Raw genomic sequence first — 13,191 nt, 5'->3', positions numbered from 1 at the left:
AACAGAAACACCAAAATTGTCAAAAACAGAATCTAGAAAATGCAACGCGATGTGGCTCTAGGAAAAACTACAAACTTGCATCCCATTCTGGTAAAACATTTGGCTGAGAATATCCCTTATAACAAACAAAAGCACTGGCAGGAAGCGAGAGCAGCTGCCACCAACCCTGCGTGTTTGAGCTGCACCTGGAGGATGTCCTAGAAAAAAATTCAATCTATGTCCACAAAGATAAAACAAGAGACATGTCATTAATTTAAAAAAAGAAAAAAGACACATGCAAAAGACTTTGTCTACAGCTAGTTGAGCTGCCGACTAACACATAGTTAACATCGCCTGAATGCAGCCGTCTGGGTTAAACCCTGGTTTAAAGCTCTTTGCTGTATGTTACACCCTCTTTGTCTGACCCCCTTTTCCTACCAAGCAACTCTCTCAAAAAAAGTCCCATAAAACTTTAAATAAATATGATATTTTACTGTTAAGCTGTTGAAATTTTATACACAGAACACAATTAGACACATTCTGCTGGGAAAAATGAGGTCAGATAATGAAACAATAAATTCAGGGCCGAAAAAAATGAAAAACAGAATTTTGAGAAAGAATAAAACAAAATCTGGGTTTTATGGCTCATCTCCTGCTCTCTGGGAACACCTGGGCCTGGTGTTATCGGTCTTAAAAACCCAATTCCACTTCCTCCTCACTCTCCTCGCCTACAGCAAGCGACTCCGACCTGATGTTGGTTTTCTTTTCATTTCTTCCAGTTACACCAAACGACACATGACTTTTACACCTAAATGTATCCAACACAACCGACCCACTAATTTTCACACACGTCTTTGATTTACCTTTTGAAAGATGCATCTAAACATTTGTTTAGATGCATCTGCTTTCATATATAAATATGGTGTGCTCTCTTTCCACAGCTGCTGTTTACATGCAAGCATCATAGAGAAAAGTTTTCTGCAGAAAAAGCCCTATCTGCCAGCGTTTTCATGTGCACAGCTCTGGAAAATATCGAGAACATTTTAGGGTTACAGTGCATGTAGGACAGCAGTACTAGTGTATCGCAATTACTATCAGACAAAGTAACAAATAACTTTTTGGTTTTATTAAACAAACAGGTTTCTTCACATTTAAATTAAATTCGCTGGTTTGCTTTCAACTCTTTGTACTGGTATGAATATATTTTGATCAGTGCCGGGTTTCCAGATGAGCCGCTCTTCATAGATTCAATAAAAAATATTATTACACAACTTCAATGAACAAGAAATACTTTAGATTTTTACTTGGCCTTTGTAAGGTAAGCTGATCGTGGATGCATGAGAAGATCAATGAAGAGAAAACTGAAGCACTCGCTTGTGTCCACTCTGTTTCTCTCTTGTTCTCTCCTCTGTACGCCTTTGGCTTAATTACATTTAAATGTCAATAAGATTAAATTTAATTTTCATTCCTAACAAAGGCACCATATTCACCAAAGGCTGGCAGTGACCTGAGTTTAGCCCGTTATCATAAGCAAAGGTCAGGTAAGAAGCAACCCATTCAGACCATCTGCCAACGCAGGTTTAACCAGAGTCACAGCATCAAGCTGTGCAGAGCATCGTAAAAATCTAAAACCTTTTCTTGTTGTTATAATGAACGAGGCCAAAGCTGTGCGTGTTTGTGAGCCGAACAAAAAAATCTGCAGCACTTTTTGGTTTTGAGGTGGAAAGTAATGCAGTTCTTCTGAATCCCTAGAGGCTGGGAGATGCTGAGGCTAATAATGTTGTGCAAAGCAGTTTCTGCAAAGGTTGTGTGTTTGTGTGTGGGTGTTGCGGTTGTGTAGGCGGATGTGGGTGGAGATGAGGGGGGGAGAGAGGGGAGGCACACTACCTGGCCATTATATAAAGCTCTCTCGGCTAGAGGGTTCTGTACTGAGTGCCAGCTCCCTCCCCATCCTCCTCCCCTCTTTGTCCTCCCATCCCCCCACCTCTTAGCCTTCCAGCTTCTCTGACTCAGGCTTAACTATGAAATACCTCCGCCTGTTGTTTTCTCTCCCTCCTGCCTCTGTAGTATCAAAATCACTGTGCGGATAGTGGATCAAACAAAAACGAGAATTTGGGACAAAGATATAGATGCAGACAGTCCTTCCCATAGCAGGATCAGATGGTGCAAACCAGCTGGACTGAGATCAGAAAAGCTTCTCTTTTAATCATTAAATGCCGTCCCACTACACCTGAGGCTACTGAGGTCTAGTCCCAGCTTGCCACAGGCAGATAGAGATCTAAAGCCAGTTGAGTCCAGTGCTGAGCAGCACCAGTTGTTGACAAGGCGTTTCTGATCTGAGGCCAAAATATTGCAGGCGAAGGCTGCTGGTAGCAACCGAACAGCTCAGTTTTACTGCCACGAAGGTGGACGAGGAAAACTTCAACAAAGACGCTTTATGAATGAGAAGAATTTAAATGCTTTGTGATCGTCTCTGACCTCAGTCCTGTATCGAAGGCAGAGAAATGGAACATGGCTGAGAATGATATCTGAAACTAAAAACCATTGCTTTGGTGAGAAAATGAGGAGTAGAAAGACACCAAGGAGTTGCACTTGCACTGTACAGCAGTCTTTTAATCCTGCCGAGTTGGCAGAGGTCGGCAGACATCGAGATGAAGGAGAATAGAGGAGGCAGTAGCGGGAGAGTGCAGGCTGTGCTGCAAACATGTTGCTTGTAGATGCAAGACCAAAGATGACTTTTTTTCTTTTTCTTTTTTTTTTTTTTAGGGAGACCTATCTGATGTTGGGTTTCATCTCTGAACTACAGTTATGTTGCTGTGGTCTAGTCCAGAACTTTATATAAAGTATAAGGTGATCTGGATGAATGTGTCACACTCAATTTTCATCTGTCACTACAAATGCATGAAAGAAAAACTTTACTTCTTTTTGCAATAATGCAGCAGAGTGCAGAAAAAAATAATTCATACTTTTTTGTCTGTTTTTAATTATAAAGAATAAATAAATAAATAAATAAAAATTATAAAGAATGGATAAAATTGCTAAAGTGAAATTCAAAACCTGACTTCCTCAACGTCCTTACAAAGTTCCCCTTACACTTGTGTTGAATGAAAATGGCAAAAAATCAATTAAATCCAATACTCTTATCAGTTTATCAGCCCATGTTCAGGATGAATATGATAAATAGCTATTCATCATACTATTAGTTCAGGCTTCATTCACACTGCACAAAAACACACAAACGTGCAAAAAAACAAACAAACAAAAAACCTCTAACACTCACACACATCTGTCTTTATCTTGAATGACATTTAATCCTCCATCAAATGACTCAACATTAGCTGTAGGACTCCATCAACTCCAGGTTCCAGTAGCAACAAAGTAAATGCAACATCTTGATGGTGAGACACACCATTACTTGCTGGTGTACCGCACCCAGGGCTGAAAGAGGGAGCGCAGCCTTACAGTGAGCTTCAACACTTCTTTTTTTTTTTCAAACAGGAACATTTTCACATTGCAAAAACTGACAACATCACAGCACCAACCTTCAGATATAAGCAGACAGGATGCATCTATTTTGCCAGTCTGTACAACAGCTGGCAGCTTGCATTCTAATGTGCTTTCATGTGGGAAGCGACACCCACTAGTAATCAATTCATCTTCCGTTGAGGGGGTGGTCGGGTGGCGGTATGGCAGATGGGTACAGTCCCAGGACGCTTGCTTCTTGCATCCAAGGAGCCTTCAACTTTGTGGTTTAATAATTTGCTAAGACTATTTGGTTATGTGTGCTCGGATTAAAATCACATTAATGAGCAAAGTATTTTACACAGCTACTTTAAAATAGGAGAAAAAAAATCATAATGATTCTCCCACGTTGTTCTGATGCAGTTTAATTACTGTTTGTATGGTTACTTTACTGCTCAAGTTGCTCCTCGTGCTCCTTCGGACTGTCTGTTTGTGTCTTTCACATGAGAAGTAGAACGGGAGGGTGTAGGACACAGAGTGAGGATCGCTTCCCATCTGAAATTGCCCGAAGCCCTTCTGTTTAGGTCTTCCTCCCACCATACAGTCAAAAATAACACTATATTTCAGTAAGTAATGCTCATTCTGCAGCCTAAAAGAGAGTAAAATTCCATCGCCTGCTGTTGTAGCAGCGTACAGGGCCGTCCATGTGAGAGATCACTGGAATGTAGGTACCAGAGCTCTGTGAATAATGTGGGAATGGAGTCAAGTTGTTTTAGCAAGAGGACCTGTGCTTGAAAAGTCTGCATATGTATGCTAATTACGGTGTAAAATGAGTATAAGCAACCCATTTTTATGCAGGACGGTGAGCCTGAACTCATTCTGTAAGCTCTGCTGAAAACTGTACAAGTAATTTCTGGAAATACTTTGTGTGTGAGGCCACACTGATTGACAGTAATAGAGCTTCAACATGATGGTCAACACCAAGCAGCAGTTAAAATGGCTCATTAGCTTTACTTTGTGTGCCATTTACCTGTGTTGTTTTTTTCTTTCTTCTTTCTGGTATTTGGTAATTTGGTATCAATCTTTCTGGAAATCTTCATTTATATGGAAAATGTAAACTGATGCTACAAGTCAACAGTGGATTAATTTAGCTGAAATAGTCTAAAATAATATTATCCTGTCCTGCTTGTCATCATAACATTGTTAGCTGTTTAGCGATACTTTTTTTTTCATTTTCAGTGCTTCAGCAGAACAAATCGATTGGATAAAGACTAGAAATAAACACAGCAACCTCAGGAAATCTAATGAAGAAGATTACAGACAATTAAAGGTGTTAAAAAGTAAACATGATGGACTTCATGAGATTACCCGAGGTAATAAATTATCAATGCAACTTGTTAGTTCTTTCCACAGCAGGTCTTCCTTTCTAAGACACTGCAGCCACCACACACAGCTGGTTACCCCCCTGATATTTACACAATAAGCAAACACTATCAGCATGAAAATGCAGGAAAAACTTGCGCCTCTTGCGTAAGGCATACTAATCTGTTTTCATACAAATGAAAAAGGGATTTTCCGCTCACAGCAGGCAAGTTCCTTAAAAATGAAGTGCCTAGTAAATGAGTGTCTTCAGCTGTTTTCCTACAGGTTACAGGTCACCGAAGGAGGCTATGGCTGCTCAGGATTCAATAAAAACATCCCAGTTCGTCTTTTCTCTTGGTGATCACTCCGGCACGTGGAACACAGACTGCAGGGCTATAGATGGCACATTAAGACATTATGCAAATAGAAAACAAAACGGGTTTCCAAGAAAGCTAAACTCTCAGGCACATGTTGTGATTCCAAGACTATTTTCAGTCTCTGACATCAAAAATTACACTCAATTTGTATTTATTTAAACTTAAACATCACCAGCGTTTGGGCTGTGATGATATGCTTTTGTCCTGATTCAATTTGATTCGGATCTTTTTGGTGCCAATTCGATTTAAATTGCGATTCTCACAATTCTTCGATATTGCCGATTTTTGTAGATTAAAAACAAAACAAAAAAATGTACAAAACATTTTTTTGCTCGTTATTTTTCTTGATTTCAATTAGAAAAAACAACAAAGTAGCCAGACCATCAATTTTATGGATTATTTTGAATTGGGAAAAAAAATACTTTTTAACAAAAAAATCAGTTTTAAAATTGTGAAGCAAAAAATCCCAACATTTGATTTTTTTTATTGGATTTTCCCACTCCTAATCAGAGTAATTCACTTTTAATCTGTCTTGTTTACTTTTACTTACAGAGAAAGCAGGCAAAAACGCAACAAAAAGAAAAACAGGGGAAACAGATATGCAGATTTGATAAGTATCTGTTTTATCATTAGTCATGTGACCAGCTAATCAGAAAACGAAATCTGTATTTCTTAATCATTTTCCATACTTTCCCTGCAAGCTTACAAACAGAAAGCCTCTGTGTGAGAGGGGAAGTTTAAATAAAAATAGTTCTCAGAGCTGCAAATTTACGCAAGAGGATATTCCACTTTCAGAAATTATTTGTTGTAGGTGTTATCAAGCACCGACGGCAGCCAATATATACTTGCAGAGACATAACTCTGATTGGAAACTAGGAACTAACTGTGATGCAAAAGAAAATGACAAAACACAGCAGAAAATCATGTGTTACAAATATCAAAAGTAGCAAAACAAATCTAGCATTAAGTCAAGGGTCTAATAAGCACATCAAACTTTTAAATAATAAAGCAGGGGACACACCGAAAATGTCTTTAATTCATTTTTTTTATCTTGATTCACACCAAAGAAAGAAGGTTTAATATTCCTATATTAAAAATCCTGCTAAATATGCCAGAAGGGTGGCCAATCAAATCCCTTTCTCATTCTCCCACTTGGAAACACACAGTGGAGCTACAAACTGCTGCCTCCCCATGTCCATCTAAAATGTGACACGTTTCCACGGCAACAGGACTGTGTAACACCACAGGAGTTAAGAAAAGCTCCATCTCTGCGAAACCACACGAAAGTCGACTGCAGACAGCATGTGCTCTCACAGGGCAAAATATCTGACAATAATGGAGCTTAAATCTTGGTTTGACTGAGCAGAACATGTAGAACATATATCACGTTGCCTGAAGCGACAAAGCCTGCTTGTTATCTTTATGTGGCAGCCCAATAGGTAAACTTCAAAGAGAACATGAAAAGGGGCAATAAACCCCTTTCTAACAGTTTGTTTCACCCGGTGAAACACTAAACATCGCTGACATCTTTGCAGCATTTAACCTCTGCATCAACTTTTCCATTGTTGGAAATATAACATCTGTTGTGCACCGCAATACGTCTTCACTCTTCCATCAACAAGATTTTTATACTTCAGTCTGTTTCCTGGCTGATGTTATGAGACTCCTCACAACTAGACTTTAAAGACAAATAAATAAACATAAGTAAACCTGAACACCCCAGCCTTACACTCACCAACATATGACAACAGTTATCATCCACTTAAGAAGTTTCTATCTGAACATATATTTCTCTTCCAACTGAAAATTTACTGCAGGGATAATGACAATGACAATGAGAGAAATAGGCAGGTGTTGAAAGGAGCATAGCAGAAGGCCTGTATCATTAGGGATTAACCTAGCCAGAGGCTCTACAAATAGACTGTCTCCACCTATAAGCCGCCAGCACACAAACACTCATTTGTATTGCCAGGTTGCTGCTGCAGCAGCTCCAGAGAAGAAAGAAGACAGCTCAAAAAAAGCCAAGACGGATCGGGAACTCTTCTCACACAAAATATGATGCAACAGGACACGTTTGGAGGCCTGGCAACATCAGAAGCTCTCACAGGCGTGGATCTAATATGAGATGACTGCGCCACAGCTTCATGCACCGAATCACAGAACAAAACACAATAATAAACAACCTGAGGCGTTCCTTGAACAAAACATGCAGAGGAATTCATCCATTCACTTATGGGTCAAAAAGCTGTAACCATCCCTGCCTGATGTCCTGTTATTCCACTTTGACTTAAAGTCGGGTCAAATATTTTGGTTTTTCTGTTTTGCCCAGGGACTGGACGAAATGAGCAGAAGTATGTGAATGGTAGAGCGTTTTTATCTCCTTTAGTATAGGATTAAAGTGGGTTTCTGGATTCGGTTCTATATGTCCAAATTCAGCTTATTTTACAGAGATAATTCAGTATTTTATGTTTGTTTTTCTTAACAATGATCTGGCAACCTGTCCAGGCTATACCCTGTCTCTCACCTGCTAATTGCTGGGATAGACTCCAGTCCCCCCGCTGGAAGATGAAGTGTAGAAAAATGAATTAATGATCAGACAACCCTACATTTGGGAAAGGCTGATTAAAGTGGCCATAAGATCCAAACACAGCCCAATTATTATACAGTCATTCTTAAGTGTGAGGAAAGTAGCTCAGAGTATCTCTGACAAGGAAGAGATGCTTATGGCTAAACAAACTGGGTTAGAGTTAAAAAGATCTGCCGTCAGTGTGTGGAAAGTGGCGGCTTAATGGCAAGACCTTGGATTACTCATTAAAAGATCGACAGTTCATCACCCAGCACTGCAAAGCTGCAGACATTCGGCCCTTGAGCAAAGCTTTTATATGTATTTGTTCCTGTCAAACTCTCATCCTCAGCGTCTAGAGCAGCCAAAATATGCTAAATATCTATTTACCTCATAGGCTCAATGAAGTACACAGAGGAAAAATCTGTTTGTAATAATCCCAAAAGTCGTTTCTTAATTTAATTTTTAACAACTGTCTGAAAAGTCCAACCTACGGTGTTAATGCAGCGGAACGGATTCATGACATAAAAACAGGGAAGAAATCTGCATCTCTCTGATGTCTACGTTTTGAAGGCAAAACTTTCATACATCCAAGTTTAATAGAAAAATTATTCACCTGTCAAGCAAAAGATACAACTGAGTGCAAATAACAATCGTTTTAACAAGTGAAACAGGCATTTAATGGCCATTTTATTACCCCTCCTTTTCATCAATATTACTGGTTTGCTCTTTCAACAAACCATCACAGGCGTATATCTGCACACGTATCAGCTTCTGTGCACCACATCACAGCTAGTTTTATGCTACTCAAAGGCACCACATGGAACAAAAACACTAATCGGTTCTTTTAAACGTATTTTTACTTCACATGTGAAACAGTAAAAGAATAACAATCAACTTGCGCTACATTAGCCTTGTTATTTATTTAAGATTTTCAGGTGTGACAAAATATGTGTGAAACATAACAGAAATATAACAAGTGGAGAATAAAGTCCTTTTTTTTAATTCTCTTATAAAAATGTTTGTTTTATTCAGACATTTTTGGGGAAAATCACATCGTAGTCAAAAAGCTGGAATGGATGTCTAAATAAATTCTACATTTTTGCAACAAAAAGCAAATAAATTACACCCATCAGCACAATCAAGTGTGTCCACAGCTGCATGGAAAGCTAACAAGCTTATAGTTGTTATAAAATAAAATAAAAAAAATTAAGAAAAACAACCTTGTCTTAATCCAGTTTGTGTGTCTACGAGGGTTTACGCCGCGGTTTGAAAGAAATCCAGCTCAGTGAATTTGATTTGCTTTTTCAGCGACATGAACCAGGTAAAATTCATTATTCAATTTATTATTCTCTCAATGTTTCGTCATGAAACATTGGTCTAAGTGTCAGACAACCAAATGTACAGTAGAATGTTTCGAACATGGCGACTGTCGTAAAAACGCAACTAAAAGTTTGACCTTATCACTAAAACAAGAAATACTATAAAACAGTTTGTTCAGTTGTGTTAAGTAGTTTTGTGATTGCTTGGAAAATGTTTGTATCAATCCCGTAAAGTCTTTCAAATATTATAGTTTACAAAAATTAATGTAGCGTAATGCAATTAATGTAAATATGATGCAAATGTACAACATTTGCCTAAAACATGGTATGTTGGAATACACCAAATAAAGAAACAATCCTAGCTGTTTTCATCTGGACATAACCTCTTGGAGCATGGTCAGTCTGACATGTCGGCCATGAATAAACAAAGTGCTTTCAAGTTCGTGCTCCAACTTTAAAGAAAAAAAAAAGAGTCACATAACCTGTGACAACTTTCAGAGTTTAAGATTCTCCGGTGTCAAAAGCTGGTGAAGATCTTGGGGTCATGGTATAATCTCCCATCATAAATTTCTCCTCAGGGAAACGGTCAAAATCTGCATCTTAACACAAAATAAAGACAAAGTAAAGGATGGGATTTGTGTACTTAGTGGCATCTGACTCATATGTAACATACAGAATTACTGAGATGGGTCAATCCGACGATTATGACCAAAATAATAATCATGATTATTTTGATCAATATTGTAATCACGATTATTAATCACAATCATTCAATGTTCTGGAAAACGTGTATTTTTATTGCACCACTTGTAAAATATGTACATATATAGCACTCCTTCTCTATTCCCACAACATTTTTCATACAACACAGGCAAACGCCCTTTTGGAAAATAATTAAACGAAGGAATCTCATATTTTTTATCCAGTGTTTTGATGCAGCTGTATTTTCCATTCTCGACATGACTTGCTCTCATCACTCTAAAGCTTGTTACATCCTCCACAAGAAGGTTCGTCTGCTGCCGGGAGGGATCAATGCAGGCAGTGATGTTGCTTTTTGTGCAATAAAGCTGGTTATTTCACATTTAACGAGCAGCATCGTCCGCAGCATGGCAGGTTGTGCTCGCGGTAGGGTTAGAGTATTTTAATGCCACATGTTGTAAAAATATTTGTATTGTAGCCAGAGAAGACTGAACACAGCAGTCTGACTCTCCCATCACCACTACAAGACCTTGGTGAAAATTTAATGCGCATTGAGACAGAAATAAATGTTTTAACATTGCATGAACTTATTGAAACAACACAATGGAGAATGTTCTTTTTAATCAAAGCTAAATATAATTAAGCATGTTAGGGGTGGTGGGCATTAATTATGCACTGTATGTGCATCTACCAAACTTGGAAATCGGTAAGTATTCACTATTTCATCATTTTGCATTGAGTGAAGCGGCCTTAAATTCCCATTGTTTCAGTCATTTTCCCTGTTATATCTCCTTTCACATCAGACGGATTGGACACACAAGAATGAATGGGTGTTCCTACATTCAGAATAACACAGAATAAATACAGTTCAATTGCACATACAATGCAAAATCTCACAACCAAAGCAGAAACCTTTATCGAACTTAATGACAGAAATTTTTCTGGAAATAATATTAACATGGATCAATCGCAAGTTTCTGCCAAAAAGAGCAAAAAAACAAAAGCTCCAACTTCCTTGTTTAAAAGCTTTTCTTCATCTTTACGTTAACTAAATAACTCTTTGGGGTTTAAGCAACTCATTATCCGGTTCTCTGTGCAGCAGACTTATCACTTTGTTTTCTATTTATAGATGTAAAGGACCAACTTGTTCTCAAGTGTGTGATTTAAGTAATAAGAAAGAGAAGTTTCTGCGGCTACAACCATCTTTCCAATAACATCAGCGGAGGAGAAACCAATTTCTGGCAAAAGCTTCACAGTAAGACTCCACCTGGTTTGTCAATAGAAGCAATAAACCTGTTTATTACAGAGTGCAGCTGAACAGCAGCTGGCACAAAGGAGCCTGTATAGATCCACAGATCCCGGGCAGCCAGCAGAAACAACGTGAACAAAATCTAAAAATAGTCCAAGATCCTAATCAATAACCTCTAGACATGCTCTGCAAAGCTAATGTATAGCATCAAGGTGCAAGGGTTTTTGTTCACAGGAGGTGACAACCAGATCATGATGCTGATATAACGGGGACCAGCTGCCAGCGCACCGTTACATGTTTTATTATGCGTGTATCAACAGGTAAAGAGTCAATGGGTTTTTACCAAACACGCCAATTAACATCACTTCCTCTGCAGCCAAACCCAGCACCTGCTCAAACTTAATATCAATAACAAACTCACAGGCATTTCAAAGTAACAATAACAGGGTGTTATGAAATATGAATGTACAGGCGTGATGCCGCTGTCATGTTCAAAATGCTTTGCAGAGTGGAGGATGTTGGCGCGGCAAACACTTATTTCTGGCTCGAAATATCTTCCGAAAGAGCTGCAACACACTGTTATAAACTCATAAAGAATTAATAGTTTTTTATGATTAAACAGGGCACATAAAACAGGAATGATGCGACTGCCGCCCTGCCAAAGAAAAAACATCAAACCAGCGCTGCTCAATATCAACATAAACATGCTCGTGCGAGATTTGGCGCTCGCGGATTCAACAAAGTTGCTGCCATGTTTTGGGCGGTAAACTCCAACTTTTACGAGATTTTAACTGCCCAGAAGATTAAACCACTTGAGAACTGTGCAAGACGACAATCAAGCGCCTGGCGACCAGGTAAATTTATAATGATTACAGGCTGCGCCTTACCTTCAGTTCCGCACTCTCCGCCATCTTGTATTTCTGTGCGCAGGCGTGGTGAGGTGTTGTCACATGACTGGGACGCGCAGAGCGGTGCGTGAACGCGCATACAGTGACAGCGGTGAGTTCAGGAACACAAGAGTGTGGAGGAAAAACACATTTTACTTTGTAGACGGTGGAATAATATAATATAATATAATATAATATAATATAATATAATATAATATAATATAATATAATATAATATAATATAATATAATATAATATATATAGATTGATAGATAGCTTTATATAGATATATATAGATATATATACATAATACATAATATAATATAATATTAAAAAATTATACATAAAAAATTATACCCTATTAAAATGTAAATAGGGTTTAAAGATAGGGTTTTAATAGGGTTTAAAGAATCAAACTGTGGATAATTTAGTTTAAAAAAAAAATCTTTTTTTTTTTTAAATCTTTTTTTAAAATCTTTTTTTTTCTTACTAAATTATCCACAGTCTTATTCTTTAAAGCCTATTTACATTTTATATTTAAAGTCAATAGAATGCAATAAATAGTTTTTATTTTGCTACATCAATCAACCCCATAGAAAGATTTCATATAAATATAACAGTGAAATTATGCCTGTTATTGAGAAATTACATATAATAAAGATGTAAAAAGTGGATAACATCAAACAAAGTAACCCTAACCCTTTTTTCATTAGGCAGAGTTATAAACAGGGTAAAAACAAGCAATTTTAAAGAAAACTGGAAGTACTGAATGAAACTGAGATGGTTAATTTTGTTTGCACCTGTGACTGCATTATTATCATGCAAGCTATTATCTTTCAAGGAGTATGTTGGAGCCATAGATAATACTGCTGGAGCTGCTTTGAATGAATTATTACAAAATCCTGACCTATAATTGTCTTGCACTTTTCTAGTCTTATCTAACCATCTTAACACTACATGCCACATTGACCAAATCACACACACTCACACACCGCTTCTAAGTATATATTATTTAGTGCTTACATTCATCCACAATGGCTGTGGCAATATGAACATCTTACCCAAGGACACTTTGACATATGTAGTAGTAGCCTAGGGAAGTCAGGTGCCCTCCAGTTGGTAGACAGCAGATCTACTTAGCTACTGTGCTACAGCCACCCTGTGGCTCTTTGCTGCATGGTATTCATTTATGCTCACTCTTTTGTCCCTCTCATGATGATGACAGGCCACAGAGGCTCAAAAAAATAACAAACGCTCAACTATGTCATTTGTAAGCAGTACAGTTATTTGC

General features: G+C 38.0%; 1 protein-coding gene across 1 annotated transcript in view; it reads right to left on the bottom strand.

Moving 5' to 3' along the window:
* Window positions 1-11,921, bottom strand: part of LOC306756297 (E3 SUMO-protein ligase PIAS1-like) — a gene marked incomplete at its 3' end in the record, with an annotated part of 63,206 nt that extends 51,285 nt beyond the window's left edge. Inside the window, exon 1 of the mRNA XM_079241023.1 lies at window positions 11,901-11,921. The remainder of the gene's footprint in view (window positions 1-11,900) is intronic.
* Window positions 11,922-13,191: the final 1,270 nt, after the last annotated feature.

The sequence above is a fragment of the Telmatherina bonti genome, assembly GCF_933228915.1.
Source record: "Telmatherina bonti genome assembly, chromosome: 1".
Taxonomy (NCBI): Eukaryota; Metazoa; Chordata; class Actinopteri; order Atheriniformes; family Telmatherinidae; genus Telmatherina; species Telmatherina bonti.
This window is presented reverse-complemented; position numbering and strand designations above follow the sequence as displayed.